Source organism: Orcinus orca, chromosome 17, assembly GCF_937001465.1.
Source record: "Orcinus orca chromosome 17, mOrcOrc1.1, whole genome shotgun sequence".
NCBI classification, from domain to species: domain Eukaryota; kingdom Metazoa; phylum Chordata; class Mammalia; order Artiodactyla; family Delphinidae; genus Orcinus; species Orcinus orca.
Window position 1 is genome coordinate 74,024 of NC_064575.1, and position 16,562 is coordinate 90,585.

The 16,562-nt window shown below is 46.5% G+C and overlaps 1 long non-coding RNA gene across 1 annotated transcript; it reads right to left on the reverse strand.

Annotated features, from left to right (window-relative positions):
* Nucleotides 1-480: 480 nt before the first annotated feature.
* Nucleotides 481-4,834, reverse strand: LOC125961627 (uncharacterized). The gene is made up of 3 exons (XR_007472568.1): nucleotides 4,684-4,834; nucleotides 2,684-3,451; nucleotides 481-552 (listed from the first exon to the last, which is right to left on the reverse strand). It is a non-coding gene; the product is annotated as an uncharacterized LOC125961627 (long non-coding RNA).
* Between the last annotated feature and the right edge of the window lie 11,728 nt (nucleotides 4,835-16,562).

The window sequence follows — 16,562 nt, forward strand, 5'->3', positions numbered from 1 at the left end:
AATAACTAAGGTCTTCACGCTATCCCTAGCTCATTTCCTGACACTATCCCTGGTCTGGAAGCTGACTCTATCCCGAGCTAATTTCCTGCCTCTTATCCTCACTGAAGCCTTAACACTCTCCCTAACTAAGGCCCAGACTAGTCCTAACTAAGGCCCTGACACTGTCTCTAACTAAGGCCCGGAATCTGTCCCTAATATAGGCCCTGCTACCGGCAATAACTAAAATCCGGACACTATCCTGAGCTAATATCCTGACCCATTCCTAACCAAGGGCCTGACACTGTCCCTAAGAAAGTCCTGTCGCTGTCCCTAAGTGAAGACCTAAGGCTGTGCCTAACTCACGCCTTGAAGCTATGCCTACCTGAGGCTTTGTCGCTGTGACTCTCTCAGGCCCTGATCATGTCTTTAACTAAGACCCTATTGCTGACCCAACAAAGGCCCTGATACTGCTCCTACATCATGCCCTGACAGTGTCCCCAGCTAAGGGCCGGACGCTACGCCTCACTCACGCCCTGTCACTCTCCCTAAGTCAGGCTCTGATGCTGTCCCTACCTGAAGCCATGATACTGGTCCTAAATAAGGCCCTGATACTCTCAGTAACTAAGGTCTTGACACTATCCCTAGGTCATTTCCTGACATGATCCCTAAACTTTACCCTAACCCTGTCCCTAGCAACTGTCCTGCCTCTTACACTAACTGAAGACCTTATGCTGTATCTAACTCAGACCCCGAATTTAGTCCCAAGGCCCTGACACTGTCCCTAACTAAGGCCTAGATGCTTGTCCTAAATCCGGCCCTGACACTGTCCCTGAGGCCCTAACACTATTCCTAACTCAGTCCTTGACACTGTACCTAACAAAGGCTCTGATGCTTATCCTAAGTCAGGCCCTGGCACTGTCTCTAAGGCCCTGCTGCCGTCAATATCTAAAGTCCTGACATTATCCTGAGCTAATATCCTGACCCATGTCTTACCAAGGTCCTGAAACTGTCCCAAAGTAAGCCCTGACCCTGCCCCTAAGTGAGGCCCTGAGAATGTCTTTAATGAAGACCCTAATGCTGATCCTACAGAGGCCCTTATCCTGCTCCTAGGTCATGCCCTGACACTGTCCCTCACTCAGGCCCTAGAGATAGGCCTCACTTAGGCCCTGTTGCCATACCTTAGTTAGGCTCTGACACTGCCTACATCAAGCCCTGACACTGGTCGTGATTAAGGCCCTGACACTGGCCCCAACTAAGGCCCTGATGCTCTCAATAATTAATGTCTTCACGCTATCCCTAGCTCATTTCCTGACACTATCTGTGGCCTGGAAGCTGACTCTGTCCCGAGCTAATTTCCTGCCTCTTATCCTCACTGAAGCCTTAATGCTCTCCCTAACTAAGGCCCAGACTAGTCCTAACTAAGGCCCTGACACTGTCTCTAACTAAGGCCCGGAATCTGTCCCTAATATAGGCCCTGCTGCCGGCAATAACTAAAATCCGGACACTATCCAGAGCTAATATCCTGACCCATTCCTAACCAAGGGCCTGACACTGTCCCTAAGAAAGCCCTGTCGCTGTCCCTAAGTGAAGGCCTGAGGCTGTGCCTAACTCACGCCTTGAAGCTATGCCTACCTGAGGCCTTGTCGCTGTGACTACCTCAGGCCCTGATCATGTCTTTAACTAAGACCCTATTGCTGATTCAACAAAGGCCCTGAATCTGCTCCTACATCATGCCCTGACAGTGTCCCCAGCTAAGGGCTTGACGCTAGGCCTCACTCAGGCCCTGTTGCTCTCCCTAAGTCAGGCTCTGATGCTGTCCCTACCTGAAGCTCTGACACTGCTCCTAAATAAGGCCCTGATACTATCAGTAACTAAGGTCTTGTCACTATCCCTAGGTCATTTCCTGACATGATCCCTAAACTTTACCCTAACCTTGTCCCTAGCAAATGTCCTGCCTCTTAAGCTAACTGAAGCCCTTATGCTGTGAATACCTCAGGCCCTGAATTTAGTCCCAAGGCCATGACACTGTCCCTAACTCAGGCCCTAAACCTAGGCCTCACTTAGGCCCTGTTGCCGTACCTTAGTTAGACTCTGACGCTATCCCTACATCAAGCCCTGACACTGGTCCTGATTAAGGCCCTGATGCTCTCAGTAACCAATGTCTTCACGCTGTATCGCTAGCTCATTTCCTGACACTATCCCTGGCCTGGAAGCTGACTCTGTCCCAAGCTAATTTCCTGCCTCTTATCCTCAGGGAAGCCCTAATGGTCTCCCTAACTAAGGCCCTGACTACTCCTAACTAAGGCCCTGACACTGTCTCTGACTAAGGCCCGGAATCTGTCCCTAATATAGGCCCTGCTACCGGCAATAACTAAAATCCGGACACTATCCGGAGCTAATATCCTGACCCATTCCTAACCAAGGGCCTGACACTGTCCCTAAGAAAGCCCTGTCGCTGTCCCTAAGTAAAGGCCTGAGGCTGTGCCTAACTCAGGCCCTGAAGCTATGCCTACCTGAGGCCTTGTCGCTGTGACTACCTCAGGCCCTGATCATGTCTTTAACTAAGACCCTATTGCTGATTCAACAAAGGCCCTGAATCTGCTCCTACATCATGCCCTGACAGTGTCCCCAGCTAAGGGCCTGACGCTAGGCCTCACTCAGGCCCTGTCACTCTCCCTAAGTCAGGCTCTGACGCTGTCCCTACCTGAAGCCATGATACTGGTTTTAAATAAGGCCCTGATACTCTCAGTGACTAAGGTCTTGACACTATCCCTAGGTCATTTCCTGACACGATCCATAAACTTTACCCTAACCCTGTCCCTAGCAAATGTCCTGCCTCTTATGCTAACTGAAGCCCTTACACTGTGCCTAACACTGACCCTGAATTTAGTCCCAAGGCCCTGACAATGTCCCTAACTAAGGCCTAGATGCTCGTCCTAAATCCGGCCCAGAACTGTCCCTCACTAATGCCCTAACACTATTCCTAACTCAGGCCCTGACACGGTACCTAACAGAGGCTCTGATGCTAGTCCTAACACAGGCCCTGACACTGTCTCTAACTAAGGCCCTGCTGCCCTCAATATCTAATGTCCTGACACTATCCTGAACTAATTTCCTGACCAATCTCTTACCAAGGTCCTGAAACTGTCCCTAAGTAAGCCCTGACGCTGTCCCTAAGTGAGGCCCCGAGGCTGTCCCTAACAGAGGCCCTCATAATGGCTTTAGCAAAGCCCCTGAGGCTGATCCTACCGAGGCCCTTATGCTGCTCCTAAGTCATGCCCTGATACTGTCCCTAGCTAAGGCCCTGACGCTAGGCCTCACTCAAGCCCTGTCACTCTTCCTAAGTCTGGCTGTGAGGCTGTCCCTACCTGAAGCCCTGACACTGGTCCTAAATTCGGCCCTGATGCTCTAAGTAACTAAGATCTTGGCACTATCCCTAGGTCATGTCCTGACACTATCCCTAGACCTTAACCTAACCTTGCCTTTAACTAAGGTCGAGTCTCCTATACTAACTATATCCCTGATGCTGTCCCTAACTATGGCCCCGAAATTGGTCCCGAGGCCGTGAACCTGTCCCTAACTGAGGCCTGGAGGCTGGTCCTAACTTAGGCCCTGACACAACACCTAACTCAGTCCCTGACACTGTACCTTACAAAGGCTCTGATGCTCGTCCTAAGTCAGGCCCTGACACTGTCTCTAAGGCCCTGCGGCCATCAATATCTAAAGTCCTGACATTATCCTGAGCTAATATCCTGACCCATGTCTTACCAAGGTCCTGAAACTGTCCCAAAGTAAGCCCTGACCCTGCCCCTAAGTGAGGCACTGAGAATGTCCCTAACAGACGCCCTGAGAATGTCTTTAACGACGACCCCAATGCTGATCCTACAGAGGCCCTTATCCTGCTCCTAGGTCATGCCCTGACACTGTCCCTCACTCAGGCCCTAGAGATAGGCCTCACTTAGGCCCTGTTGCCGTACCATAGTTAGGCTCTGACGCTACCCCTACATCAAGCCCTGACACTGGTCCTAACTAAGGCCCTGATGCTCTCAATAACTAACATCCTCATGCTACCCCTAGCTCATTTCCTGACACTATCACTGGCCTGGAAGCTGACTCTGTCCTGAGCTAATTTCCTGCCTCTTATCCTCACTGAAGCCTTAACACTCTCCCTAACTAAGGCCCAGACTAGTCCTAACTAAGGCCCTGACACTGTCTCTAACTAAGGCCCGGAATCTGTCCCTAATATAGGCCCTGCTACCGGCAATAACTAAAATCCAGACACTATCCTGAGCTAATATCCTGACCCATTCCTAACCAAGGGCCTGACACTGTCCCTAAGAAAGTCCTGTCGCTGTCCCTAAGTGAAGACCTAAGGCTGTGCCTAACTCAGGCCCTGAAGCTATGCCTACCTGAGGCCTTGTCGCTGTGACTCTCTCAGGCCCTGATCATGTCTTTAACTAAGACCCTATTGCTGACCCAACAAAGGCCCTGATACTGCTCCTACATCATGCCCTGACAGTGTCCCCAGCTAAGGGCCTGACGCTAGGCCTCACTCAGGCCCTGTCACTCTCCCTAAGTCAGGCTCTGACGCTGTCCCTACCTAAAGCCCTGACACTGGTCCTAAATTAGACAATGATGCTCTAAGTAGCTATTGCCTTGACACTATCCCTAGGTCATTTCCTGACGCTATCCCTAGACCTCAACCTAACCTTGTCTTTAGCTAATGTCGAGCCTCTTATGCTAACTAAATCCCTGATGCTGTCCCTAACTAAGGCCCTGAATTTAGTCCCGAGGCTGTGAACCTGTCCCTAACTGAGGCCTGGAGGCTGTCCTTAACAAAGGCCCTCAACTTATCTTTAACTGAGGCCCTTACACTCCCCCTAATTAATGACTGAGGCTGTCTCTAACTAAGGCCCTGAGTCTGTCTTTAACTAGTGGCCTCACTCTTTCCCTAACAAAGGTTCTGACACAGTCCCTAACTAAGACCCTGATATGGTCCCTATAACTTCAGCTGTCCCTCATTAATGCCCTGATGCAGCCCATAAATGATGTACTGAAGACGACACTAAGGTCCAGATAATGTCACTAATGACCCAAAATGTCTCTTACTAAGGCCCTCAAATTACCTCTAACTGAGGCCCTAATGATGTCCATAACTAAGTCCCTGACACTATCTCTAACTAAGACCCTCAAGTTATCTTTAACTGAGGCCATGACAGTGTCCCTAATGAAGAACCTGTCACTGTCTCTAACTAAGACCCTGAGTCTGTCTTTACCTAACGGCCTCACTCTTTCCCCAACTACTCCGTGACGCTGCCCCTACCCAAGGCCCTGACGGTGTGCCTAATTGCCTGAGCTGTCTTTCACTAATACCCTGACCCTGTCCATAACGCCCTGATGATGTCCCTAATGAACAGCCTGAAGTGTCTCTTACTAAGGCCCTCAAGTTTTTCTCTGAATCCCTGACACTCTCCCTAATTAAGGCCTTGACACTGTCTTTAAGAAACGGCCTGATACAGCTCCTACCTGAGATGCTGATGCCCTCACTAAGACCTTGAAGTCTCTATCTGAGAAGCTGACACTGTCCGTAACTAATTTCCTGACTTTTTCCTTAACTAACATCCTAATTTTGTCCCTAAATAACGCCCTGACACTGGTCCTAACTACGGCCCTGATGCTGACCGTATCTAAGGCCCTGACGATGTCCCTCATAGACTTAGATGTCCCTCACTGGGGTCCTGATCCTGTCCATTACTAAGGCCCTGAATATGTGCCTGAGGACGTCTCTGACCCTGTCCTAAGGCCCTGACCCTCTTCCTAACTAACGGTCTTGATGCTGTCTCTACAGAAGGCCCTGACACTGCCCCTAAATAACGGCCTGACACTGGTCCCAAGTATGGACCTGATCCTGTCCATAACTAAGGCCCTGAAGATGTCCCTCATTAAGTCTCTGACACTGCCCTTAATAAGCCCCTGACACTGTCCCTAGCTAATGGCCTAAGCTATAACTTACAAAGTCTCTAACACTATCCCCAAGACGCTGACACCCTCCCTAACTTAGGCTTTGATGCTGTCCCTTAGTGCCTAAGCGGTCACAAAATAACACCCTGATTCTCTTCCTAAGGCCCTGAATATACCCCTAAGAAAATCTCTGTAGTGTCCCTAACTAACGGCCTACACTGTCTCTTACGATGGCCCTCAAGTGATCGCTGAGGGCCTGATAACACTGTCCCTAACTAAGGCCCTGTTGCTGGCCCTAACTAACGTCCTGATGCTGAACCTAACTGAGGCCCTGATGCTCTTCCTAACTAAGGCCTTGATGCCGATTCTACCTGAGGCCCTAAAACTGTCTGTAACTAATGACCTGACTCTTACCCTAACTAACACCCTAATTCTGTCCTTCATTAATGCCCTGACACTGGTCGACACTACAGCCCTGATGCTGGTCCAATCTAAGGCCTTGACGATGTCCCTAATAGCCTTAGATGTCCCTCACTGTTGGCCTGACCCTGTCCCTCCCCAAGGCCCTGACCCTCTTCCTAACTAAGGCTGTGATGATGTCTCTACCTGAGGCACTGTCACTGTCTATAGTAACGGCCGACTCTTTCCCTAACACCCTGATGCTGTCCCTAATTGAGGCCCTGAAGATGTCCTTAATACCCTTAGGTGTTCCTCTGTATCACCCTGATCCTGTCCATAACTAAGGCCCTGAATATGTCCTTAGGTAAGTCTCTGATGCTGTCCCTAACTAAGGCCCTGATGCTGTCTCTACCTCAGAATCTGAAATTCTAATGTCCTGACTCTCCCTAACTAACATCCTGACGCTGCCCCTAAGTGAGGCCTCACACCTTAACTAAGGACTTGCCGCTGTCCCTACCTAAAACCCTGACACTGTCTGTAACTAATGACCTGACTCTTTCCCTAACTAACACCCTAGTTTTGGCCCTAACTAATGCCCTGACACTGGTTCTAATTATGGCCATGATGCTGGCTCTAAGGCCCTGAAGATATCCCTAAGTAACAGCCTGAACTGTGTCTAACTAAGGCTCTCACGTTATCTCTAAGTGAAGCACTGACACTGTCCCTAACTTAGGCCCTGATGCTGTCCCTTATAGTCTGAGCTGTCACTAAATAATGCCCTGATCCTGTCCATAACTAAGGCCCTGAATATGTCCCTAAGTGCATCTCTGACGATGTCCTTAACAGCCTGAACTCTCTTCAAGTTATCTCTGACACTGGCCCTTCCTAAGGCCTCACCCCAGGGCTGTCCCAGGCTGCTGGGCAGTTTTCTCTTGTCCGCATCTCTAGCCAGCTGCCTGCCATCAGCTACTCTAAGATTCTGCGATGCAGTGGTCCCACGTGGGATGTGCCTGTGTAGGCTCACCTGCGGGAGGAGAGTCATGGCCACTCTGCCCTCCAGGGGGCTGCGGTCAGGGTAGGAGTCTCTCAGCCAGTGTCTGGACACAGGGTTCTGTGTCCTTGTTTGTTGTAAATCCCTTGGAGTTACCTCTAACATTTTTAAAATGGATATCCCCCTCAGCATATTTATAATATAAATTATTTACCACACTAAAATCCAGGAATGACATTATTAGAATGAGCAGGAGACACTGGATGCCCCCCAAAGGTCTATTACTTGGAGGATTTAAAATTCTAATGAGAAAACACTGACTCTCCTCACCCTCTTGGGCGTCAGCACAAGGCGGGAATCAGCTGCATCCTTTATTTATCCCTCTGATTTTCCAGAACCTTTCCTTCCAGGAGAAATCTCTGGGCTCTGCGGGAGCTGTGAGTGGTGGCCGTCAGGTAAACCTGAGACTGAAAAGCAAGAGGAAGGGAGACAGAGGAAGAGATGAGAATAGGTGATGGGGAGAAGCAGGGGCATCCACGTTCAATCGCAGGCTGAGAGTCTGGGTTAGTCTCCAGCGAAGCTAAGGACCACCAGGGTCTGGCCCCACTGGCCTTGTCACCTGGTGTGGGGACTGGGGACAGCTAAACCCCCATGGCCACTCTCAGAGAAATCAGGGAGGTGGGAGGGCACCCCTGAGAGCCAGATTGAAAATGGTCATGCTGTGAAATAATAAGATGCCCTTTCAGAAAAGTGAAGACTGTCCCCTTGGTTCTCAAAGACTTGCAAATACTCTGTGTCCTTCTGGAGGCATGCTGAAGCCTTCACCCTTTGAGGGCAGTAGTGGGAGGGCATCTGGGCTCAAAACCATCCAGCACTCACTCCCTGAGGGTGCTGAGGACGACCCGTGTCCACCCCTCGGGTGCTGTGGGGCCTGAAATCCCCTGATCACCGAGGACGGGAGGGGCCGCACAGACACTCCCCTGGACCACCGGGGGCTTGGCTGCTGGGCTAGTCCTTTATCAGATACATGGTTTGCGAACATCTTGGGCCATTTTGGATGGTGGATTATCTTATTCCTTGCTCCTTTTATACACAACTGTTTTTCACTTTGAGGAAATCCAATTCATCTATTTTGTCTTTTGTTGCTTGTGCTTTTGGTAGATCTAAGAAATCATGACCAAATCCAAGGTCATGAAGATTTACTCTCATGTTTTCTTCTAAGAGTTTTATAATTTTGGTTCTTGCATCTAGGCCTTTGGTCCATTTTGCGTTGATTTTGTATATGGGGTGGGGGGAGGTAAGGGTCCAACTTTACTCTTCTGCATGTGGGTATCCCGTTGTTCCAGAACTTGTGCTCACTGTTTGGGTGAAAATACCTGCAAATGACGCGACCAACAGGGGCTTAATTCTAAAATATACAAAGAGCTCATACAACTCAAAAAAGAAAAAACATTAAAAAATAGGCAGAAGGTCTAAATAGACATTTCTCCAAAGACATACAGATGGCCAAGAGGCACCTGAAAAGACGCTCCACATCGCTAATCATTAGAGAATGCAAATCAAAGCTACAGTGAGTTATCACCTCGTAGTGGTCAGAATGGCCATAATTAAAATGTCTAGAAATAAATGCTGGAAGGGGTGTGGAGAAGAGGGGACCCTCCTACACTATTGGTGGGAATGTAAATTGATGCAGCCACTATGGAAAACAGTATGGAGGTTCCTCAAAAACTAAAAACAGAACTACCATATGAACCAGCAATCCCACTCCTGGGCACATATCCAGAAAAAACTATAATTTGAAAAGATACATGCACCCCAGCATTCACAGCAGCAGTATTCACAATAGCCAAGACATGGAAGCAACCTGAATGTCCCTCAGTAGATGAATGGATATAGAAGATGTGGTACATATATACAATGGAATATTATTCAGCCATAAACAGAATGAAATAATGCCATTTGCAGCTACATGGTTGGACCTAGAGATTATCATACAAAGTGAAGTAAGTCAGACAGAGAACAACAAATACCATATGATATCACTTATATGTGGATTATAAAATGAGGCCCAAATGAACCTATCTACAGAACAAAAACAGACTCACAAATATAGAAAACAGACTTGCGGTTGTCAAGGGGAAGACAGGGGAGCGGGATGGATTGGGAGTATGGGATTAGTAGATGCAAATTATTATATATAGGATGGATAAACAAGGTCTTACTGTACAGCACAGAGAACTGTATTCAATACCCTGTAATAAACCATAATGGAAAATAATATGAAAAATATGTATATATGAATCACTTTGCTGTACAGTAGAAATTAACACAACTTTGTAGGTCAACTATACTTCAGTATCAATTAGTTTGAAGGCACTTTTATAAATTAGGCCTTATTTCTCTTGTCCTTTCATCCTGGGACAAATGTATAACAGAAACTAACCTGGATTACTCCGGGATGAACTCATATCACAGAGAACTTTGTTGAACAAACCATGAATACCAGTTACACGATGGGATGTCCTGATCCAATATGAAGTTTGTAAACCTTGCATCAAGCCTGCAGAATCCACTAAATTTGGAAATTCAAACTGAAATGGAGCCACCTGTCCCATGACTTCTCCACAACTAGTTATACAACATCAATTGGAAACCATATACAATCAAATGAATGTAGACAGAAACAACTATAGCCTTTCTTTTTTTTCCTTTTAGATGAAGACGGTATTTAAGGTGATGTCTTGGGCCATTTCAGGGTGTTACTCAATTTCCTGGGTATCTGCCATGCACACAGGAGGTACACATGTTAGTTAACTTGTTTGTGCAACTATATGAAGGTAGTTAATACCACAAAACTGTATATGTAAAGTGAATTAAATGCTAAAGTCGTGTTTTGTATTTTTAATGACAATGAAAAAAAAGTGTAGCGCTGATATTTGTTACAAAAATAAACATTAAAAACATTCTTAGTGAACAAAGCCATACAGAAAAGGCCACCTAGATCCCATATTCATCTTGTCTGCTTCAAATCCATCACAGTTGTCCAAATGAGGGGGAAACTCAGTAATGGGTCCAGAAAAAGAAAACTGGATCAGGATGGAAAAAGACATTTTCATACAGTTGGGAGAGTAGGTGAAAGTTGAAGTGGGACTGAGTATTAAATTATAATGTGGACATCAGGATTTCTTCATTTAGCGGTTATGTGCTGGTTCCGTGGGCAAAACACACTGAGCATTTTGTGTGAAGCGGCAAATGTGAGTACTTTTTGCCATTATTGCAATTCTTCTGTACATTTTAAATTACTGGAAAGTAAATTACTTTTCTAGACAACCATGTCAGTATCATGACAGAAAATCAGATAAGACAGACATCAAATTTTGTTATAGAGGCCAAGACTTACCCAGACCAAGTTCAACCAAAGTTGTGATATTTATTTCCCTTGTAGGAGTCTGCATGGTATTAAGAGGCACCGTGGGAAGAGTATATTAGTAGCTACCATGTCTTGGGTCCTGGGGATTACCTGGGGTGCAGTAGAAACTGTGAGATTTTGGTATTGCAATTTTTCACATTACTTCAAAAAATATGTTGAAAGATAAATTCAGGGCTTCCGTGGTGGCGCAGTAGTTGAGGGTCCGCCTGCCGATGCAGGGGACACGGGTTCGTGCCCCAGTCCGGGAAGATCCCACATGCCACGGAGCAGCTGGGCCCGTGAGCCATGGCCGCTGAGCCTGCGCCTCCGGAGCCTGTGCTCCGCAACGGGAGAGGCCACAACAGTGAGAGGTCCAAGTACTGAAATAAATAAATAAAATAAATTCAGTAAAGTTGCAAAATATGGAATCAATATACACAAATCAGCTTTGTTTCTATACACTAATAATGAACCACCAGCAAGAAAAATTAAGAAAACAATCCCATTTACAATTCCATCAAAAAGAACGAACTATTTAGGAATAAATTTAACCAAGGACATGAAAGACCTATACTCAGAAAACTATAAAGCATTGATAAAGAAACTGAAGACACAATGGAAAAGAATAAACTCAAGATGCTGGTGGATGCACGTACAACCAACTTCGGAAGACAGCTTGGCAGTTTTTTCCAAATCAAAAAGTCTCACCTTAGGATCCAGGAAGTGTACCTCTTGTATTTAGGCAACTGCTTTGAAAAACTGTGTTCAAACCAAAACTAGCATCAAGTAATGCACAGCAGCTCTATTCATAATCGCTAAAAACTTAGATATCAGGATGTCCTTCTGTAGATGAATTCATAAGCAAATTAGGGCACATACATGTCAAGGGGAGCAGAATACACCACCCCAAAATATGCTGCCCATTTGAAAACAGGATTATTTTGGACTGATTAATTTGAGAAACAGCAGACCCAGGAGAATCTTTCAAAACCAAGTGGAAAATGCTCTTTTAGGAGAAAAATTTACATTTATTAAGGATATCTCCATTTGTAAGGGTATGTCCCTCTCTGGACCAGGAATTGAATGATGACTAAATATCAAGAAAAGCTTGTTGGGACTTCCCTGCTGGTCCTGTGGTTAAGACTCCATGCTCCCAACGCAGGGGACCAGGGTTCAATCCCTGGTCAGGGAACTAGATCCTGCATGCTGCAATTAAGAGCCCGCATGCCGCAACTAAAGATTCCACAGGCCGCAACTAAGACCCGGCGCAGCCAAATAAATAAATGTTTAAAAAAAAAAAAAAAGCTTGTCAATGAAATAGGCCTGGATGTAAATCTTTGTAACAACCAAACCCTTGTTTACTGGGCTTTGCCTAATAATATCCCTTAAATGGCTGCCTCCATTCCCTAACATCTTTCTTTTCTTCTCAGCAGAAGATAGCATTTAAGGTAGCGGCTTGGGCCATTTCAGTGACTCAGTTTTCCTGGGTATCTTTCAAGTATACAGGAGGTACACATTGTATATATTAAACTTCTGATTGTTTTCTCCAGTTTGTCTCTTTTTCATTACAAAGGAGATCTCAATAAAGAACATAGAAGTGTAGAGGGAAAATTATTTTTCCTCTCATATACATGCAGTGCAATAGTATTCAGAGATATAAAGGAATGGACGACCATCAACCCGTGGAAAAAAACAATAGATGCACCGAACACTTACATTGCTAAGTGAAGGAATCCAGCCTGAGGGCTGCGCACTGTGTGACCTCCTTTACACGACGTGCTAGAAAGGGCAGAACTGACACGGGAGCAGTTTACGGAACATGTGGCTGAAACAGTCCATATGATACGTCAGTGGTGAATACCTGTCACTATGCATCTGGCTACACCCACAGATTTTTACAACCCAACAAGCAATTTACAATCTATCCAAACTTAGCTACCTAGGATATGGGAGTGTCAAAGACTGGGATACAGAAGGTAACGAAGAAGCTAACTGATTCAGAAATGTATGAAAAAACTCGCTGTTGGTAGTGGGACAAATGGGCTGACCTAAGTTAACTTTGGAAATGTACAGAATCTGTAGGCCAAAGACAAAATGTGCCATACACACACAGTGGACTCTATGTTCTTTCCCATGAGGGGCAGCAGCTAACAGTACTGAAACTACAATATCAGTCGCCAAATGGAACAATCACTGAATTTAATAAATGACAAATGGTGGAAGCCAGGTTTCTTACCACTGGAGTTGGATGTTACAGTCAAACAAAGGGAGAAGGTTACAATATCCATGTCATAACAGATCCGGTTGGAGATATCAGTATAAACTCTCTTTAGCCTGCACATAGTTCCACATGGAAATCTTTATAATTATGTGTATATGCATAGGCTGGGATACATGCACATATTTCTATGTACTGTCAGCAGAGCATATTTAGCTCCCGCATGTAAGTTTTTAATACCATTCGCTAATAAAAGGAACAAGGGCTCTTTGAAGAAAGGGCTGATGGTAGGACTGAGACAGTAAATATATGAAGCAGGATAATCTTAAAATATCAGAAAGTAAAGAAGTACCAAAAATTTTTAAAACCCACAAAAGGAAAATTATGTAAAATGAAAACAAGAGCAAATGGAAAAAGCTCTCAACAGCCAAAGCAAGAATGAACTAAGCAGTCTAATAATGTAGTGCTGGATTATAACCAAAAGTTTACAATAATTATTCACGTGTCCAAACTGGTAAAAATAAATTACATAGTTTTTGAAGAATGGTGTTAAATAGAAATCTCCTATGCAGAAAGCTTCTAAACAATGTATATAGCCACTCAGCTGTCCATCAAGGATGTGAAGCTAACCCTTCTCTCCTCAAGTGTGGCTTCTGCATTATGACTTCCTCCTACATAAGACACACAGGATGGACATGGGAAAAAATTAACCTCACTGTGGTAAAACCTGACAAACGTTACCTCAGCTGGGTGACCAAAATTAAGAATATAAGGGAGAAGTTCCCTTAAGAGCCCGTCCTCTTGATATATAGTGAAGAGGAAGCACTTCACCTCTGTGGCCTGCTTTTTCAAAGCCAAGTCTAACCACGACAAAACCACCAAGCAAATCCCAGCGCCCGGCAGTCTATACAATACCTGAGCAGCCCTCCTACACGCTGTCAAGGTCATGGAAACAAGGAGAGTCTGAGCAACTGTCACAGCCCAGAAGAGACTAAACACACATGATGACCCCATGTCCTCTGAGATCCTGGAACAAGGAAAGGTATAACAAAGGGAACGTGAATAGGGACTTCAGTTAATAGTAAAGTATCAGTATTTGTTCATTATTTGTCATGGTTCTGTAGAAAATTAGACAGGAAAAATTAAACATCAAATAAGAGAAACCTGCTGTAACAAACTGGAAATCTAGAGGAGAAGGGGGATTTCTTTGTAAAAACACATTACCAAAATGGACCCTAAATTAAGGAAAACACAAAAAGGCCAATTAACCACTGAGGAACCTCTTCCCCTACTGGCTATGCTATCACTGTTCCAGGCTTTCCCTCTCCCGGGACAGGGAAGGAGCAGGGACAGAGTTGTTTGCCAGCTCCCCTAGTATATGACCCCACCCAGGGTCTTCACCTCCCACAGCCACACCTACCCAGTGAGGACACCTGAGGAAGGGTCAGGGATTATTGACTCAGATGTATCAACCAGGACTTTTTCTTTTCCCAGCGACTGGACACACTTATGAAAGCAAAATAAATTAGTATTTATTGTAAGGGTAGAAATACATTAATACTTGCAAGTAGCAAGTTGAAGAATGGGTTTGGACCTGGCAGGTCCAGTGGCTCACACCCTCTCAGGGTGACCTTGCTTCTCTCCAAACCTTTGTCCCGCTCAGTGCCTTTGGGGGACCCCATTCACAGGCACAGGCTCTCTCACTGCACTTGGGCCAACAGCAGTTCTAGGCTGACAACCACTCACCATCCATTTTCCGAGAAAGAGTTTCTGCTTTTCTTAGATTCCAAGGAAGTCATAGTTTTAAATGCCTTTGGTCTGGCTTGGGTTGCCTTCTCATCCTTGACCCATCACCAGAAGATGGAAAATGGGACTGGCTAGATGTGGGTTGTAAACCCATCTTCGAGCTGGGTGGAACATGGGGTCATTCTTCTGCAAATGTTTGGACTGGAAGCAGGTGAGATGTAATTCCCAAAGGAAAACTGAGGCACTTGGGCCTGAGAACAGATGCTGGCTGGGAGAAAGCAACAGATTCTATGTCAATGACAGCTCACTGCACAGCACAGAATCTGACACAAAAGGAAGAAAGGGGTTCACTTAGGGTCAGGGGCTGCAGCGACTCATCCAGTGCTCTTACTGTCCCTCCCAAGACTGCAAGAAGTTCTTTCGCTTGCTGAAAAGTCAGGATCATTGGTGGTGGTAAACTCAAGTCTCTTTCCTTGGGCATCAGGTCCTCACATCTCAGAGGCTGGCCCAGAACACCCCATGTGCCGTCAGAAGACACACACACCTCATTCCTGCCCCTGAGAGGAGGGAGCCCTGAGTTATGTCATCTCCCTGGCCATATTAATTGCCCATCCCTGAAAAACAATACTGCTCCTTTTCCAGTTTCTTCTCTCTCCTTTACTAAGAAGAAGAAACCAAATGCTAGGGTGGTAAGGAAACTCTTGTGCAATGAAGTAACGGGAGGCTCGAGAATTATTCCATGCCATGGAACGCATAGTTGGCAGGCTTTCCCGAGGCCACACGGATGCATATGGCTCTCCAAGACAATGGCAGTGGCAGTGTAAACCTCACACTGGGAGGTCCAGTTGCTCCCATATCTTTGATTCTTAATGAATAAGCATGTCAAAAGTTTCTAACGACTGAAAGGACAGAGGATTGCAGGGCCATGGTCTGCTGCATGGGTGTTGTGTCAGGGCCACACTCCAATGTCTAGAGGATTACTACCTGTCTTGGCAGCCTGTGAGGCCGTGAGCGGGAGGCCTTTTTCTCCGCCACATGCATGTTGGTAGTTGAAACTTCTCAAAGGAATGTCTACACTGCCCAGGTAGCTCTTGAATTGCCCGGCATCATGCTCAGCTCCGTAACTGTACATGAGGGCCTGACAATGCCCAGGCTGGACTGAGCTAGAGGACCACAGATGCCTGCCTGGATAGTCAGAGGTCGAGGGCTGTCCTGCCTGAGACTTGATCATCTATTCATGCCCACTCAGATGGGACAAAGGATGCCTCCAGTGCCAGGAGGGCCCCACCAGCCCTCAAGAAGGCAGCATCCGGGGGCTGGCAGGTCACTGCACCCAGTCCTGTATAAATCCACACATGTCCACTGAGTGCCCTCCTGTCTGGGCTGTGCTGGAACCTGGGACTGCCCAGGCAGAGTAGGGCCAGCATCACCCTTCCCAGGTAGGAGGGCAGAAGGAAACCATGCATGACTTCTGACACCCTCCCCAATCCTTGACAGAGGTTCAGTTGGATAAGAAACAGTCCTAGACAAGAACAGACATTTCATTCTTCTCTCAGAGCCCAGGCCCGGGGGAAGGGAGGCCAGAAAAACAGTTCTTCACCTCAGCTCCCTGACTCCTGTTTGACCCTGGGCAAGTCCTATCCATTCTGGAGGCTTCACAGAGAAGGAGAGGGGAGGGCAATGAGGGCCAACTGTGCTTAAACCTAACTCTAACCTTTACCCTAAGAACCCTAACCTCTAACCATAACCCCCTAACAACCCTAGCCCCAGTCCCCTAGACCCTCGCCACTGACCCCTAAACTCTAATCCCTGACCCTTTAACCACAACCCTCTACCATACTCTCCAACAATGACCCATA